Source organism: Pimephales promelas, chromosome 20 (genome assembly GCF_988280905.1).
Source record: "Pimephales promelas chromosome 20, fPimPro1.hap1.1, whole genome shotgun sequence".
In the NCBI taxonomy this organism is placed as follows: Eukaryota; Metazoa; Chordata; class Actinopteri; order Cypriniformes; family Leuciscidae; genus Pimephales; species Pimephales promelas.
This window is the reverse complement of record NC_142788.1, coordinates 28427864-28446857: the sequence shown is the minus strand read 5'-3', so window position 1 is coordinate 28446857 and position 18994 is coordinate 28427864. Positions and strand designations below refer to the sequence as shown.

General features: G+C 36.0%; 1 protein-coding gene across 1 annotated transcript in view; it reads right to left on the bottom strand.

The window, feature by feature from the left end:
• The window catches only part of tgm1l3 (transglutaminase 1 like 3), an 89677-nt gene that overhangs the window by 43746 nt on the left and 26937 nt on the right, over positions 1-18994 (bottom strand). Inside the window, exons 6-8 of the mRNA XM_089124686.1 lie at positions 14098-14232; positions 11353-11503; positions 5965-6089 (exon numbers count right to left, since the gene is read on the bottom strand). The gene's annotated coding sequence lies outside the window, so the exon portion shown is untranslated. The remainder of the gene's footprint in view (positions 1-5964; positions 6090-11352; positions 11504-14097; positions 14233-18994) is intronic.

The window sequence follows — 18994 nt, the reverse complement described above, 5'->3', positions numbered from 1 at the left end:
GTCCGACCGAGTGCGGTGCGAAGAAAATCGTGTCCGTTGGTCATCCGGATGCGTTCAAAAATCTGAACTCGTGCAAAAAGCTACGGACGGTTCCTATCCGACAATTCCAGCGGAAGTTGAGCGTTGCTATGGTACTGATAAACAAACCTGAATTATTAACTTTTAATAAAATAAATAATGATTTTATAACGATAAATTGTCATGTCATTTTTTATTTTCATGACTTTCTAACGTTTATAAGGGCAGTTAATACAATTAAATTGAAGGTAGACATTGAACTATTGACCACTATATCACATTTTTTAGCCGACCTGACATGTCAACGTCCTCAGCAACTTTCCTCACGCAGCATAACCCTCATCAGAGAGATCATACAGAACTGACAGAATCAAACTTTAATCTCTCCGCCATTTTTGTTCTACCCGCGTCCGACGCTATTCACTGTGTAGTACGACGTCCGTTGGGAACGTATTGTGTATTACGGAGCTGATTTCCGCTGCCAGTGTGAAGGCGGCGTAAGAGTCTATTTTACATGCTGCTTGGACAAAAACTTTGTGAGCTGCTACTACACTGCACACATCACTCATAATAAGTGATCCATTTGGAAACTTGCACAAGCTACAAACAGCACCTGCCCTGGAGACTGACTCCAGTAGAGTTTGGTATCGACCTGCTGCAAAGCTAAGGCCCGGTTTCAGTCAGGGCTTAGATTAAGCAAGGATAAGGCCTAATTCAATAGTTCATGTGCCTTAGAAAACACATTCCTGCTGTGCATCTAGAGACTAAACAATGGCACAAACATGAATTAAATAGCATTGTACTTTGTTTTACTGTTTGGGTTTTCCAACAGGTTATATAATCCTGATTCATTTGTGGCGAGATTTCATCTTATCAGTCTCAAGGGTGTTAATAAATACACAGTATATGTTAATGAACAATATTTGAACATCCAGAAGCCTAACAATTGTAATAATGCAATTTCTTTTAAGATTTAAAAAAAAAAACCCCAAAAAAACAATGGAAACTGGATACTTTTAAAAGATGCCGAAGGGGAAAAATACACAGGAATTTGTGCTGTTTCAGCTCAGAAACACTTAACTGGTTTGAAATGCTGCCTAGCAGGTTTTTTTTATTTATTTAATTTCGTTTTTTTATAAATTACACAATGCTGGCAGATGTTTCTTGTGTCGTCATGGCACACACAGTCCTAAAAGTGTTGGACTTGTGTTACGCCTGAGATATTTCATCATCATATAAACTGCTATTAATGTTCTGTGCTGGACGATCCCCAGGTATGTCCCGCCCTCCTCCACATAAAACACATCTAGTTGGAACCAAAGACAGGGAATTCACAACAACTTATTTTCCCATGTTATTTGTGTTGTTTCAGCACAAACATCTCTTGACATTTCAACAAGCTTCATCCTTCAGGGAAATGAATTAACCTGAATAGAAGAAAGTAATCTTCTAACATCCCCTTTAAACATGACTGGATCTGAAATCCCATACTTCTTAGTGGGTGAAAAACAGTAGGTGACAAAAAATTCACAGTTCTCGTTAAAGAGAAAAAAGTAGTGAATGACCGAATACTGCCGGCTTTGAAGCTGTCTTTTGGACCTTGAACCGTTTGGTTCCCATTGAAGTCCATTATATGGAGAAAATGCTGGATTTTAATTTCTTTACGACTGAAGAAAGAAAGACATGGACATCTTGGATGACATGGGGGTGAGTAAATTATCATCAAAGGTTTTTTTAACTGAAGTGAACTACTCCTTTAACTCATTCGTCACTATCGTGTGGCTTCATTTGTCATGTGTTTCTAAAATTACGGTGGTTTAATAATTGTTTTCTGGGAACAAGGAGCAGACAGCTCAATTTATTCAATTGCGGTCTGAAAATGACCAGCGTAAGACAACGAACTGTTGGGAAAAATGAAAACCGGCCAATCATCCTGCACTGGACCAGGTTTTGGGCCGATTCTCAAGGATTTGGAGGATTTTCACTGTTTCTGGAGCTGAAAATGTGGGAGAGGAGAAAGCAAAGCCCTGTTGTTATGAAGGCTAGGATGTTCAGTGATAATTGTAACAGGCTCTCTGGGCCGCTCTACAACCCCTGAACCAGATTCGGTTCAGTCTGCAGGGTGAAGTAGACGGGGACACCAGAACCAGATGTGAGATCCAACTCGCTCTGTCTGGTCCGGACCGCACCAGGAACGCTCCGCCGTGAACTGATGACTCACCAGCTGCTATTGTCAACCAGCCAGAGCCCAAAGAAACCAGTCAACCAAAAGACTTCAAATGGGTTCGTAATAAATATAATAGCCGTTGAGGCTATAAAGAGGCCAATGTCAACAGGCGCCTGCAGCTCATGTAAACATGCGTTTGTCAGCCATTTTGTTCTGAACCAAACTTTGATTAAGAAAAGCATGCCACACTATCAGAAAAAAGGTACAAAAGCTGTCGCTGGGGCTGTACCTTTTCAAAAGGTAAACTTTTGTCCATTTTAGGTGCTAATAATGTACACTTTAGGCGCTAATATGTACATTAGGTGCTATTATGTACATTTTAGGTGTTAATATGTACATTTTAGGTGCTAATAAGTAAATTTTAATGTGTACATTTTAGGTGCCAATGTGTACATTTTAGGTGTTATGTACATTTCAGGAGCTATTATGTCCATTTTAGGTCCTAATATGTACATTTTAGGTGCTAATATGTACATTTTAAGTGTTAATATGTACATTTTAGGTGCTAATAAGTACACTTTAGGTACTAATATGTACATTTTAGGTGCAATTATGTACATTTTAGGTGTTAATATGTACATTTTAGGTGCTAATAAGTACATTTTAGGTGTTAATATGTACATTTTAGGTGCCAATATGTACATTTTAGGTGTTATGCACATTTCAGGAGCTATTATGTCCATTTTAGGTTCTAATATGTACATTTTAGGTGCTAATATGTACATTTTAAGTGTTAATATGTACATTTTAGGTGCTAATAAGTACATTTTAGGTGTTAATGTGTACATTTTAGGTGTTATGTACATTTCAGGAGCTATTATGTCTATTTTAGGTCCTAATATGTACATTTTAGTTGCTAATATGTACATTTTAAGTGTTAATATGTATATTTCAGGAGCTAATGTGTCCATTTTAGTTGCTAATATGACCTAAATAGGTGTTAATATGTACATATTAGGTGCTAAAATGTACCACTAAGGTACCAATATGAAGCGTTTGGGTACAAAAGTGTACCTTTTGAAAAGGTACAGCCCCAGTGACAGCTTTTGTAACTTTTTTTTTTCTGAGAGTGCATTTTAAAGGTTCTCATATGAGTTATAATCAAACTAAATTGCCCTGAAAGGACTATTACATATGATCACCAGCATGTATAGTGTGCTCACGTTGTGCATAGTTCACCCAAAAATGACAATTTCTGTCATAATTTACTCACCCTCAAGTCGTTCCTGTATGAATTTATTTGTTCTGCTGAAAAAAAGCAAGGTATTTTGAAGAATATGAGTAACCAAACAGTTGTGGGGCACCGTTGACTTCCGTTGGCGCCTGAATTTTCATATTTGGGTGAACGATCCCTTTAAAAATATTGCAAATATGAAAACATCCACAAACTGATTTGGCATGGACATTCTTTCTAAAGAGGTATTTTCAGGCCTGTGGGTAGTTACTCTTCTGTTTTACCAAATCAACGTTTTCCGGAGGATCATGTGACACTGAATCCTGGAGTAATGATGCTGAAAATTCAGCTTTGCATCATAAATGACATTTTGAAATATTTTCAAATAGATAACACTCATTGTAAATTGGAATAATATTTGACAATATTACAGTTTTTACTTTTTGATCAAACAAATGCAGCATTGGTGAGCAGAAGAGACTTCTTTCAAAAACATTATAAGATCTTATGGTCACAGTTAAAGCGGCGTACTAAACGTGACGACAGGTGAAACGAGGTTAAACGGTGTTGTTGAGCCACGTTTGACTGCCTGCTGGTGTGTATCAGAACCTCTGACACCAAAAAGCGTCTCACTATTGCCTCACCAACCAGCTGTCCCAACACATGTGATTCAATCTGTGCACATTTTGAGGAGACAGGATATGTAATGCTCTTGATTAGCCGGGCTGGAGCATCAATGAAGGCGCAGATGACCTGTAGTTGTGAGCGTGTCCTTGGGTGCCCCGTAAAAACAGACGGATGAGGCGACCTCGATTTCACTCTTTCTGCAACAGCTGTTATTTAGCCCAGACTTGTTATGCAGATCTCCTGCTCTCTTTCTCAATGTTACTGCAGGACAGTATTAGACGCAGCTGCTTCTGCGTTTGCTTCGTTCAGGTCGACTCCTGGTTCTGCTTTAATGCTGCTGGACTTTTAAACTCAACTCAGTCAGCCCTGAACACAAATGGACTTTTAATGCAACAAAGAGGCTTTTATTTTTCTTGGGCTAGCCACAAATAGCTAACAGACGGTAACACATCCCTGCTAAGAAGTCGAAAAAGATGGATGGCTTGGATTGTAGCTTTGCTTTATTTTGGCAGGCGATTATAACTGTAAAATATTGATTACCAGAGGTTATAGAGGCTTCTATATGAGGATATTTTTATTTTTATTCCCAAAGGAGAGCCGGACTTCCCTTTTAGATGATCAGCGCTGTGAGTTTTGTTAGCGTCTCTATGCCGCTACGCCAAGAAAAATGCCTGTTATGCCAAACAGAAACAGTCTTGTATCCTTTTATGACAATTCCAGTAGACAAAGATCATTTCTGCAATTATTCTTTAGGTCTGGCAGCTCAAAAACACCTGCAATATGAATATACTGTGTGTATATATATATATATATATACATATATCAGGTTTTTTCAGATTAGGTGTTCAGAAAAACTATACTAATAGTGATGCTTGACAATGAGAACTCAATATAAGAAGAAAGACGCATGCCTGAAACCTGGAATTATGAAAAACTAAAAATGACAAAAGGAAAAATACATAAATAAATCAATAAATAAAAGTATAAATAAATAAATATAAATAAATAAATAAATGCATAAATACATAAATAATTAGGTGTAAAAATACAGAAATAGCCATTTATATATATATATATATATATATATATATATATATATAAATAAATGTATAAATACATAAATAAATACATATATAAATGCATAAATACATAAATAAATACATGTAAAAATACAGAAATAGCCATTTATATTACCAAAATGTATTTATTTTCAGTATATTTCTTTATTTATTTCTACTTTTATTTCTTTATTTATATATATATATATATATATATATATATATATATATTAGGGCTGTCAAATGATTAAGCGCGATTAATCACATCCAAAATAAAAGTTTGTGTTTACATAATATATGTGGGTGCACTGAGTATAATTATTTTATATATAGAAATACACACACACATGCTTGTATATATTTAAGAAATATTTTCATGTATATAGATTCATATATAATTTATATGATATGTAAATATAAATAATATTTTTTTTAAATATACATGCATATGTGTGTGTATCTATTTATATATACAAAATAATTATACACAGTGCACCCACATACTGTATATTATGGAAACACAAACTTTTATTCAGCTCATTCAACTTTAAACCTGAATAACCCCAATCTCAATGGTGGTTCAAGATCTAATTTGTGCCAGATATCAGTGGAATAAATGCTGATTGTTTGACAGCGTACATGCGGTCACATGACACACAGCAGAACCCCTCTTGCTTCATACAACAACACCCTGTTTTCTAAATCTATCAATCTCCATCTAATCATTACATAAACATCGACTGATCAACTACTTTATAGTGATCATGACATGACTAAGTGTGTTAGTGACGTGTGTTTGTTTGTTCATCAGTGTATTTGTTGGCGTTTATTTGTAACATGCTGATTAAAGACAAACCCACATTTTGTTCAGCTCGTGGTCGTCATCCGCTCCCGTCCGCAGTTCACATCATCTCTCTCTTCACAGCCGGATGGATTTGGTGGGTTCATATTCAAAGTCTTCACGAGATGGTTGATTAGCTTCACACTGTAAACACAAAACAAGAGAACAGAACTTCTCAGAGCAAGTGGAGATGAAGTTCAGCTGCGGTAATAATAACATGTCATAAACACTTAGCCATCTCTAAAACATAGAAATGGTGAAATCACTCTTGCTCTGGAGAACATCAAACTGGGAATACAACAAAGACTTTTGAGCTAGAAACGTTTTATCCACGGGACACTAATAAAAACTACACTGGTTTTAAGTTTTTGTGTATATTATATATATATATATATATATATATATATATATATATATATAAATTCATAAATGTATAAATAAATGCATAAACACATGAATAAATATGTGTAAAAATACAGAAATAGCCATCTAAATAACCATATATATATATACACAGTATATATATATATATATATATATATATATTAGGGCTATACAAAAATTAATTGCGATTAATCGCATCCAAAATAATAGTCTGTGTTTACATAATATATTTGTGTGTGCTATATATAATCATTTTGTACATATAAATACACACATGCATGTATATATTTAAGAAAATGTATTATTCATATATAAAATATTTACATAATTTAGATTATGTATATATATATATATATATATATATACAAAATTTAAGAGCAAATAATTCTTAAATATATACATGCATGCATATGTATTATATACAAAATAATTATATACAGCACACACACATATATTATGTAAACACAGACTTTTATTTTGGATGCGATTAATCGCAATTAATTTTTGCACAGCCCTAATATATATATATATATATATATATATATAAATTCATAAATGTATAAATACATAAATAAATACATATATAAATGCATAAATACATACATAAATACATGTAAAAATACAGAAATAGCCATTTATATTACCAAAATATATTTATTTTCACTATATTTCTTCATTTATTTATTTATTTCCTTTTGTCATTTTTAGTCCTTCATATGGAATAGCCGAAAATGGACACTTCCAAATCGTACAAAAAAAAAAAAACGAAGCATTGAATGATTTACAACCCAATTTCATGATGGAACAAATAAATGGAACATTTTTAGGAGATTTTCACTGACTAATAAAACAAATTAGAGGCCTGACACAAACACTACCAAGTCTGAATTCCAAAACACAGCATTTTTTTCCATTTATAAGTATAATGCAGCAAAGCTGTTTTGTTGCCATTGTTTTGTCTTTTGTTGCCATGTTTTTTGGTGTTGTGTAAGGTTTGCTGACAAAGGTTTATGACTATATCGATAGGGACTTGTTAAAAATGGAAAGTCTGGTACAAATCAAAAACAACTTCCTGCATCTCATTCTCTCTCTTAAATCACGAGGCAGAAAATGTCAGGTCAGTTTACCCTTTATTGAATCTTGCCGATTTTACAGGAATTTTTCCCATAATCGCTTCCCATAGAGGCTGCCAGTATACTTCATTCTCAAGAGACCATTTGAAACAAATGCCAACATGAGTGAAAAGCACTCATGATCTATCTATCTATCTATCTATCTATCTATCTATCTATCTATCTATCTATCTATCTATCTATCTATCTATCTATCTATCTATCTGTCTTTAACTGGTATGCTAAACTTAAAAAAGTTGAAAATTACTTAAATTGTCATTTATGATGCAAGCATAACCTTCTGTTTAGTGTAGTCCTTTATGTGATTCAGATGTGTTCAGTCAGAGATAAATTAGGAACAGAATACATTTCTATGAAATCTCCTGTGAATCTCGATTCTCAGGCATAAACCATTTGCGTAGTGACCACAGTCTGGCCTCAGAAAATATACAGGAACAAACGTGAGCACATAAACCAAGAGAAAAAGAGACCGAAATTGCCAAATATACATTCTGAAGATCATTCTATTAATCACAAATGAGACGTTTCATTTCACAGTTACAAATTCACAGAGAAAAATGCAAAAAAGCATATCTCATGTGTCTCATCTAGAGTTTCAAAAGAGATCTGAACAGTCTCAAACTGTGCCAAGATCCTAAAATCTACAATCAAAAGTCAGAGACCTCAATATGAACTCTTACAATAGCAAATGACCCGCTCTCCGCATTCAGTTGTATAGCTTTATACTCTTGCTGTATGCCAACAATTGTCTTTAAATGTGTTCTATGGGCGCCTTTATGACTTTTAGTAGGAACATTTGAGTCCATTCAGTCTCAAAGAGCAACCTCCGAGCCATTAACCGTTCCTCTGGGATGTGACACAGGTATATTCAGAGCTGTAGAGACTCTATTAGACATATGGTCTTCATTGAAGTTTGACTGACTGCTCTAATACTCTTGTTTCTGGTTCTTCTTTCTGTTGTTCCTGGCCCTATTACCCAACACATTTTTTTTCCAATAAAAGTACAACTGAAAAAAGTATTTTCAACACTTTCTGGAAATCATCGCCTGCACTGGCCCAGACATCGGCCATTCACGGGTTGTGCCATGCTGACCAGCGTATTGATGAAGTTGAAGTAGCTTCATTCACAGCTGTGCCATATTTAAGCATGGCAACATTGCACATACCGGGCATTTTCTGTTCTAACCACAAGCTTGGCCTTCAAAAGCTCAGACGCACGTAAAGCACAGGCCTGAGAGCAGCTTTATCTGCCCGCATGGCTTCACTCACAGGGGAATGTCAACCTCTAAACTACGCTTCAGTCCCTGAGACGCTGAAAGGGCTCGACCGAATGCTTTTGATTTCGCTGGGGTTTTATGGCTTGTCCCGTAATTCATATGTTTCTCAAATGATGCAGGATGTGTAGAGTGCTTTACCAAAGCAGATCCATGTGCAACCACGTCGCCTGTTTTCTGGTGAAACAAGAATGTGTTCTCATGGATGTTACGCTAGACGCTCAGCCTGTTTAAAGTCAAATGAGGACAGAGGTGTTATCATCTCTCCCTCCGTCCGTCCATCTGTTAATCTATCCATAATTATTTTTGTTGGTCCATCCATTTATCTATCTATCTATCTATCTGTCAATCTGTACGTCACACATTTTTTTGTCCGTCCGTCCATCCATCCATTGGTCGGTCCGTTGGTTCATCAATCTGTCAGTCAGTCCATTCATTCATCCATCCATTTGTCCGTCCATCCACCCATCCCTCTGTCTGTCCATCCGTCCGTCCATCCATCCATTCGTTCATTGATCCACCAGCTGGTCCATCCATTCATCCATCTGTCGATTGGTCCAACCATCCACCCATTCATTCATCAATCCATCCGTTGGTCCACCCATTCATCCATCCGTCTGTCCATCCGTCCGTTCGTCCATCCATCAATCCATCCGTTGGTCCATCCATTTATCCATCTGTCGGTTCATCCATCCATTCATTCTTCAATCCATCGGTTGGTCCATCCATTCATCCATCTGTCGATTGGTCCACCCATCTATCCATCCATCCATCCATCCGTCGGTCCATCTGTCCACCCATCCATTCATTCATCAATCCATCCATTGGTCCACCCATTCAGCCATCTGTTGGTTGGTCCACCCATCTATCCATCCATCCATCCATCCGTCGGTCCATCTGTCCACCCATCCATTCATTCATCAATCCATCCATTGGTCCACCCATTCAGCCATCTGTTGGTTGGTCCACCCATCCATCCATCCATCGGTCCATCCATCCATCAATCAATCCATCCGTTGGTCCACCCATTCATTCATCCGTCGGTCCATCCATCTGTCGGTCCATCCATCCATCCATCCGTCCGTTCGTCCATCCATCAATCAATCCATCTGTCGGTCCATCCATCCATCCATCCGTCCGTTCGTCCATTCATCAATCCATCGGTTGGTCCATCCATTCTTCCATTTGTCGATTGGTCCACCCATCTATCCATCCATCCACCCATCTGTCGGTCCATCTGTCCACCCATCCATTCATTCATTCATCAATCCATCCATTGGTCCATCCATTCAGCCATCTGTCGGTGGGTCCACCCATTCATCCATCCGTCGGTCCATCCATCTGTCGGTCCATCCATCCATCCATCTGTTGGTCCATCCATCCATCTGTCCGTCTGTTATGTTTGTCATCCCCAGGAAGTCAAGAAAACATGTACATATAAATCTTATATACTGTAGGAAGGTTATAAATAGAAATGTGCAAATATTTAGATGTTTAGTTTGAACTTCTGCGGTTGACAATGAACATGGATATAAATATAAAAAAATCTTTCAATTGTTTTTTTGAAAAACAGATATTTAAATCATATTTTGGGTTTAGGAAACTTATTCTGTAGGCTTTTATATGCCAGATATAAAAAAGAAAAGTATAATCCACTTCTCGGCTCAGGAAACTGAAGGACACGTGCAGCAAGCGGTGGACGGTGGGGTGTAGAGAGAAATCTTTCTCTGCTGTGAGAAAACATTAAAGGATTCACATTAATGAGTGTGTTCAACATAAGATTAAGCCTGAACAATCTCCTGCTTTGTTTAATTAAAAAAAAGAAAAGAAAAGAAAAGAAAGAAAACAGGCAAAGATTATGAGATGTTACAATTTTAAATCCATTACCAAAGAGCCAATGGGCAAGTGACATCCAAATTAAACAATCCGGACACAGACAATGATCATTGCAGACAGTGAGAGAACATATGGAGAGGAGAGATGGAAAGAGAAAAGAAAAGATTGAGAGATTGAGGGACACAAAACAAGATGCCGTGATGCCTGCTTCCATCATTGTCTTTTAGCCGAAAAAGAGTAGCATTTATAAAGTTGAAGGGTCCAATCAAATCAAGCTAAAATAGTTAGCCGGCATAGAAGAATTCATCCAAGCTAAGAAGAATAGATTATTTTGTGTTTAATTTGGAAAGATTGCAATGATGTGCATCCCTGATATGCTTCAATACATAAGTACAATGATATCATTGTTGTTTTTATCCAGCCTTGTCAATTAGCCTACTTGAGTCATTGTTTTTCTGAAGTAAACGAACTAGAAATATGACATCTGTGAAAGCATCTCAGTTTTCTAGAACTTTCACTATCAAAGCCCTAATCAAATCCTCTCCGGGACCCAGAGAGGAAAAAATAAAACATTGTTTGCGTTTCAGTGTGCAACTCTGCAACAACTTAGTGTGCACTCTGCAGATGCTGTGAATCAAACTGGCTTGAACCTGGCGAGTCTAATAGTCTTCAAGTGTGCATGCAGAAGAGGAGAGCAAGGCAATGGAGTTAGGATTTTGACCTGGATTGACTGCATGGTACCACAACGACATAAATATTTATATATCAGAAAATACTCACACGACAAAGCAAATGAAAGTATGCAGCCGTTCTCCAGAGGACCCATTTACTGGAGCCGTCTGAATGTAATCCATCTGGTTCATTCGCTCTTTGGTGACAACAGGGCTGGACTGGGTTTTGTAAAACCGAGTCTGAACAGACTGGAAGGCCACTGAAATAAAATAAGCATGCTTAATATAATGAGTTTTTGAGACACATGAGTCATATTGAGCCGTCTGCAGCTGTAAACTGTATGGTCTATTATATCCGGTCCTCTCTTGAACCCATGGAGTTATTTGGTGCACCAACGACTGGCATAACACCATGCATCTTATTCTCATCATTTTGATTGAAATAAAGCCGAAATCAAATATAAATATTGGATGAAAAACTTAGAAATGTTATTGCCTAATTGGCAACAAACTGAAATGGAGTAAAACTAAAATAAAATAAAGCTAAATGGAAAAATGTAAAACAATAAAACTGGCAAAACCACATGATAAAATGACTAAAATGTGAACTAAAGTTAAAACTGAAAATGAATAAATTCTATAACAATATTTAAATTGTAAAATAACACTGCCGGGAACAGGCATTCAAAATATTTATGTTGAAAAAGTTTTTTTTTTTTTTATTAATTAATTAAAAAATAACTTTTTTTTTGCAAGCAACAGATAAATGCAACATAAATATGACAAATATTACATGTATAAAAGTAGAATTTTTGCCAGTGGCATATTTGGACAATTTTCCAGCACCTACAGAGAGATTAGCCACATGACATATATAGTGATGTGAATAAGTTTGGACACCCATGCTAAAGTTGCCTAAAAAGAGGAATAAAAAATCAACTTTTGGAAATTGATCTTAATGCCTTAATAAGAAAAATGAGGAAAAGTCCAACCTTTAAGGACACCAATTTTCTTTGTGTAGGAATAATGTATCATGGGAATATCTATTTAACATAGGGGTGTCCTGACTTATGCCCCCTGTATTTTAAGGACGACATTATTCATTTCACAAAGAAAATTGGTGCACTGTAAAAAAAAATATTTTCAAGATTTGTTATCACAACATATTTTCTTTTGTCAAATCAACTTTATAATAATTTATTTAGTTGAGATAACTTATTATTTTGAGTTTCTGATGATTAAATTAATCTCCTTCATTGTATTAACTCACTTTTTCCAGTTCAATCAACTTAAAATTTTAAGACAACCCTGGTTACTTACTTTTTTAAGTTAAACCAACAATATTTTTTTACAGTGTAGTAATCACAACATTTTTTCTTTTGTCAAATCAACTTAAATAATTTATTTAGGTCAGATAACATACAATTTTGAGTTTCTGATGATTAAATCATTCTCCTTCATTGCATTAACTCATTTTTTCCAGTTCAATGAACTTAAAATTTTAAGGCAACCAACTTTTAACTTAAACCATCAATATTTTTTTACAGTGTGTAATTAAAGGTTGGATTTTTCCTCATTTTTTTAATTAAGGCATTAAGATCAATATCCAAAAGATGATTTTTTTTTATTTCCTCTTTTTAGGCAACTTTAGCATGGGTGTCCAAACTTATTCACATCATTGTATATCTCAGGTGATTGGCTCAAAATCTTAAATGCCCAGAACTGATCATCCATGAGCAAACGCGACAGATTTAGATCGCTTTACCCATATAGACATCACAGATGTAGACAAAAATCATGCAAATAAACGAGTAAATCCATAAAAATATATTTAACATACACTGTAAAAAATTTTGTTGGTTTAACTTAAAAAGTAAGTAACGTGGTTGCCTTAAAATTTTTAAGTTGATTTAACTGGAAAAAGTGAGTTAATACAATGAAGGAGATTAGTTTAATCATCAGAAACTCAAAATAATAAGTTATCTCAACTAAATAGATTATTTAAGTTGATTTGACAAAAGAAAAAAATGTTGTGATAACAAATCTTAAAAATATTTTTTTTTTACAATGTACAAGAAAAAAAGGTGCTCAAAAACATTTTGGATTAATTATGTTCTTCTAATGTAAGTTACTTTGGTTAAAAGCATCTACTAAATGCATAAATGTAAATAAGTGTCTTAAAACCACACTGTTAAAGGGATCGTCTTTGTGTTTAACAGAATAAGTAAAGATTTATAACGACACGAGGGCGAGAAATCTTCAGACAAATCTTTTGAGTAAATTGTCCCTTTAAACGTCATCCTCAGATTCCATAACAATTACACAAACCTCCAGTGACTAAGTTCTTCCTCGAGCGAGCGCAAAAGCCTGTGAACTGCACATCAGATGATCGTAAGCGATCTGAGGACATGCCGACAAAGTCAAGGACAAAACACCTGAGAAGCGCTTTAGCCTCTACTGGTTTCTCACAGCAGAATCGAAATCGCAAAGCATCCCTGAAGGACAAAATATCAAACTAGTCTCATCAGCGAGATAGAGTTGAGTGCTGACGCACCACATGAGAGAAGCAGTGACTCATGGTGGAGCTTGTTAGTGGTTGGAGTGACTGAGCAAGACGAGACAGCTTTATGTCCTGAACATATTTTTGGTTCCCATTAGCAGAACCTCCAGCGGTCTCTCTGCGGTGTCTCTGTCTCGCTCTTTCTTTTTTTGCAGTGAAATATTCATATGGACCCTTTCCGTATCACCAGATTAGACTAGACTAATTATAAGCACAGAATTTTATTCAGCAAATTCATTCCACATCAATAATTTCTGATTCATTTTACTTCTGTAAATACGCATTTATATTTACCTTTGTTTGGCATGTTTTGTGGATGAATGGGTTTTTCGTGTGAGGGCGAAAGATGGTTCAAGTTGCTCACATGGATTCGTCACTTGGACCAACAGAAAGCTGCTTGGCTTGGAGCGGGAATTGAGTTCATCTGATCTAATTTTGAGGAGAGAAGTTGAAAAATAAGAGGGTGAAGTGACAATAAGATGTATAAACAAATGTTTTGCAGGAAATGATGTCATAATGATGCTGATCGGCTCACTCGCAGTCACAGAGTTCCCTTGAGCTATGACATCAAAGGCAAAAAGACGGTCTGTTTCACATTTTAACAGCCTTTAAAAAATAATAAACATCTTGCGTTCAAAAAATGTAATTTAGTGCGAATGCCTAAATAATTTTGATTGGCAAAATATGCGTTTTGTGTCCAGATGATGTAGTTTCGTTGAGAGATGTCTGACAAGAACGCAGAGAAATGGTTGCGTTGACTGGGTTGACGGCTTATATCCAGACACTAATTGAGATTGATGATATTTGGGAAGTGGTTTTGGTGTTCTTATGACTCAGTTCATGCTCTTATTCCTTAAAGGGATAGTTCACTTTGAAATTAATTTTTGGTATGTTTTCGCTTACCTCAAGGGCATCCAAGATGTAGGTGTCTTTGTTTCCGCAGTAGTTTTAATTTTTATGTTTTTAGGTCAAACCATTCTTGTCTGTCTAATGGAGGTCTATGGTCACCACCCAAAAAAGTGAACTGTCCCTTTAAGATGTTTAGAGTGCCCACCTCTTTCAAATGGCATTTGACTACAATATGAAACGTTTGTTGGCCTTGTCATGTTTTTTCATGTAAGAGGTCACTGTTCTGAAAATATGTGGTCTTGAGTTGCGTGTCCATCAGCAAGTGTGTTGTGCAGGGTGGGATATTGTTTGCTTCCAAGGAGGGAACTCCCATGTGACCATTATTCTCACGTTCAGGGAAGCAAATACCACATCATTTCATAACATCGCATTAAGGAGAGTGGTTCAGAGCCAGAAATCCCTGTCAGCTTTTGAAAACAACTGCAACTGAAACAAAGGACAGAGGTCCAGTTGCTTTTAATTAAGCTCTGCTAGATGTTTGAGAATGACCTGGATGTTGGGAAACATGCACTAATCGAATGTCTTTCTTCTTTTGACCAGCTGTATGAAAATGTGGCTTACATATTATTGTTCGTGCTTGTGGTTGAAATATTAAAAAACACAAGTCGTAACTAGTCGTACTGCCATGTTAACGTCGAAGTGACAGTATTTGCTTGATTAATATGTGTCCCTTGTCTTATTGTGAGCGATTGATCATGTTATGTAGAATTATTTGTCGCTCTGGCCTCTTAGGGACGAGGTCTTCTGGCCTCTTATTCAACATAAATGAATTCAAATGTGGATTTGCAAGCCGGTTGTTCCCGAAGGAGGGCTCAGTATCCAGTGTATATGGATCAGGTTCGTCCTCCTCCGAATCACAATCTGTAAGTATTATTATTAATAATGTTTGCTGTTATGTTTTCTGTAGCATGTACAATATAGTTATATTGTGTTGTGTACACTCCGCGTAGCTTCTAAGCGGGGTAAAGTTAGTTTTGTTTTTGATATTCACCAGACATTCATTGAAAAATGGCAATTACCTCCTAAACGACTTAGCCAAATATGACTTCGCTCTATATAATAAGCACTGCCCCTCAAAAGCTGCCACAATGCGAGTATCGCCGGGAAAGCTTGCTCTTGACGGAGATGCGGGTAAGGGACTGTGTGGAAAGTGCACTTTTCCTGACACGTTTGTTCAAACACTATGTACAATTTTCAACACTTGACCCCCAAGGGGGTAATCCATCAACCGGAAGTTGAAGCCTCGCGGGAGCTGCCATCTTGTAGCAGAACTTCACTTGCGTTAGCATTCTCATTGACTCCCATTCATTTTGGCGTCACTTTGACAGCGAATAACTTTACATCTGAGGCTTTTGAAGACCCCATTTGTCCTTTATTTATTTCTAAAGAAACACGACAATGTATAAATAGCTCCATTACCTTGTAGCTTATGTTATGGCCCCGTAGAAGCAGTTTTAGTGAAAGTAGGCTAACGATTGCGTCATACCCACGCGACTTTCTGTCGCACAGTAGAGAGATTACCTGCTATGGACATAAGAAGAAGCTCGCGCGCAATCGGGGAAATGTGGAGGCGAATGGCAAAATGACAAAATAATTAATCAGAATACCTAGCAGAATTGTCTCCTTCTCCTAGCTCATGGACAGCACCTATTCACACTCTCCGCCTCTGCATGTTTGGGAAGGGAATGATTCAGATTTCTCATGCCACGGCACTAGAAGACAGACGGGTCACTCACGTCCCACTAGCTACGTGTTCAAGCTCTGTTTGAGTCTGCGCGTCAGGGACGAAAGTGCTAAAAAAAAATCGCCAAAAACGGGCTTCAATCGTCTCAGTGGAGTTCCAATGAGATCGCTCTGTCCATTTCTTTTACTGTCTATGCCTTTGACGAGCTATAATCCTGGTTATGGGTGTTCCGTTGCCGACAATCTCTGCCTACGGTTTACCAATAACAACTAACATTTGACCAATCGCCGCAGATTCGCGTCACTCAAAGGAGGTGTTTGGGGAAAATGAATCGTCGTTTCAATATATGTCGAGTCGAATATATATATATAATCGTCGAATCGTTATAATATATGTGATATCTGTCATGTGAAGCATACCTGTATTTTGTACTTGGATTTATTTCTCAATAAAAAAAAATGAATCGTCGAACGAATCATTTGGGAGTCGTTGAGCAAATCTGGTAAAAAAATAAATGCATATTATAAGACAAATAAAGTGTTTTTTTCCTTGCATGCATGTTAAAATGTTTTTGGGAACTCCCAAAACAAAAATAGGAACATTTCAAATGCTATGATACTAGGGACTCTTTAAATTCGCTGTATTTTCATTATCACAGGCAGGAAACTTTCTTTGGGCCAACAGTGAAACGTTAACAGGCTTCAGTGGGTCTTCTGAGGACTCAAACACACAATACGCTCCTGAAATCTGTAGAAAAGCAAAGTAAACTTGTACCAAGACACACATGCGGTCTGAAAGATCAGACTGACGTGACTGAAACCGGCATCAGACACGGATACACTTGCTTTAATTCTCTGTACGGTAATATACGCATATTTGTACTATTGACACTGTGTGACTCAATTATTCAGAGATGTAGACAGGTAAAAATGATGAAAATACTTCTACTGCTGTGTCAAGTTAGCCAGAAGAATGAGTTGCTGCTTTAATCTTCAGGCTATTTGTGAAAATGAATCTTCTTTAGGCCTATATTTAATTAACTGGATTTACAGTACAGCCAAAATATACTATTATTTTCTTGAGAGAAAATACAAAGAATACAGGCCAAAAGATACAAACCCTGCTGAAAGTCTGTGCTGCTCATCATGGCTAGTAAGACTAACTAGTCATGGTTAGTTATTAATCTAGCTATACCAACAAGCATTAAAGCAATTTTTAGCATTTGTAAATACGTCATTATGTACATTATACAAATGCATAGAGACTTCATATATTATTTTTGTTTTGAGTCTTTTATTTTCTAGATTTTGAATAAGTATTGTATGCATGTTTTAATATATTTATAGTATATTTAATATAATTTTTTTATCTTTTTGTTTTATTTTTTATTCTTCTTATATATATATGAAGAGTTCAGATGCAAAAGCCTCTAAATGCCATTTGAAATTTTCTTCTAAAATGATTATTTTTATCAAGCTTGTATATTTAAGTTCAGTAATTTCACTTAAATGGCAATGAAGATTACCTATTTATTGTCATTTAAGTGAAATTACTGAACTTAAATATACAAGCTTGATAAAAATGGTCATTTTAGAAGAAAATTTCAAATGGCATTTAGAGGCTTTTGCATCTGAACTCTTCATATATATATATATATAAAGTATAAGTGTATATGTAAATAATAATATATGTATTAATATATAATTTAATATACAGCATATATTAGTGCTGTCAAATCGATTAATCACAAGCATCAGACAATAAAATACATCTGACATAAAAGTTTGAGTTTATATAGTATATCTTTGTGTGTGTGTATGTGCACATGTGTATGCAATATCTAAATATTTGTATGCGTGTATATAATATATATATATATACAGTCATGCACACACACACACATTATGAACACCAGTTTATATATATATATATATATATATATATATATATATATATATATATACACACTTGAATATTTATTTATTAAATGGCTACATAAAGTTCAAAATAAAAAGAGAAAACAACTAAAAAAGAGACATTCGCACATTTTTATTAAAATTGTAATACTTATTTAAATTTAATTCCCTTTAATAAAAAGAAATAAAAAATGCAATGTCATGATATAATAAATGACTGTGATAAAAGTGTTTTATTCATTCCTCCCCCTCAGCAAACTCACAGATATACTTACAGTATAAAAGAAAACATGCATTTGAGGCGTATATCAGTCTGCACTGGGTGTTTTCCTGCTCAACTCCCTGTATTTGATTGTAAGTATAACTGACTGCTTCAAACCTGAAATCAGGAAGACTAAAGCACACAATGAGCCCTCACAACAGCTGTGAATCACAAGCCATAATCAACACTGCCAAGCGCAAACGGACACCGGCGCTCAGTCCCGATGACCCCAGCCCGGTCCGGAAGAACCACAAGGAACTACTTACTCACATCAAAGACATTCCTGCTCTAAAGGACGGGATTAAGGAAAAGTAGACTGAATCTTATTTGTGTGTCTGCTAAGGGGAACACAACTGCTCTGCAGACCAAAGGCGTATACTCACATACAGGACAGGATGGGCAGACGGAGCAGATTACATG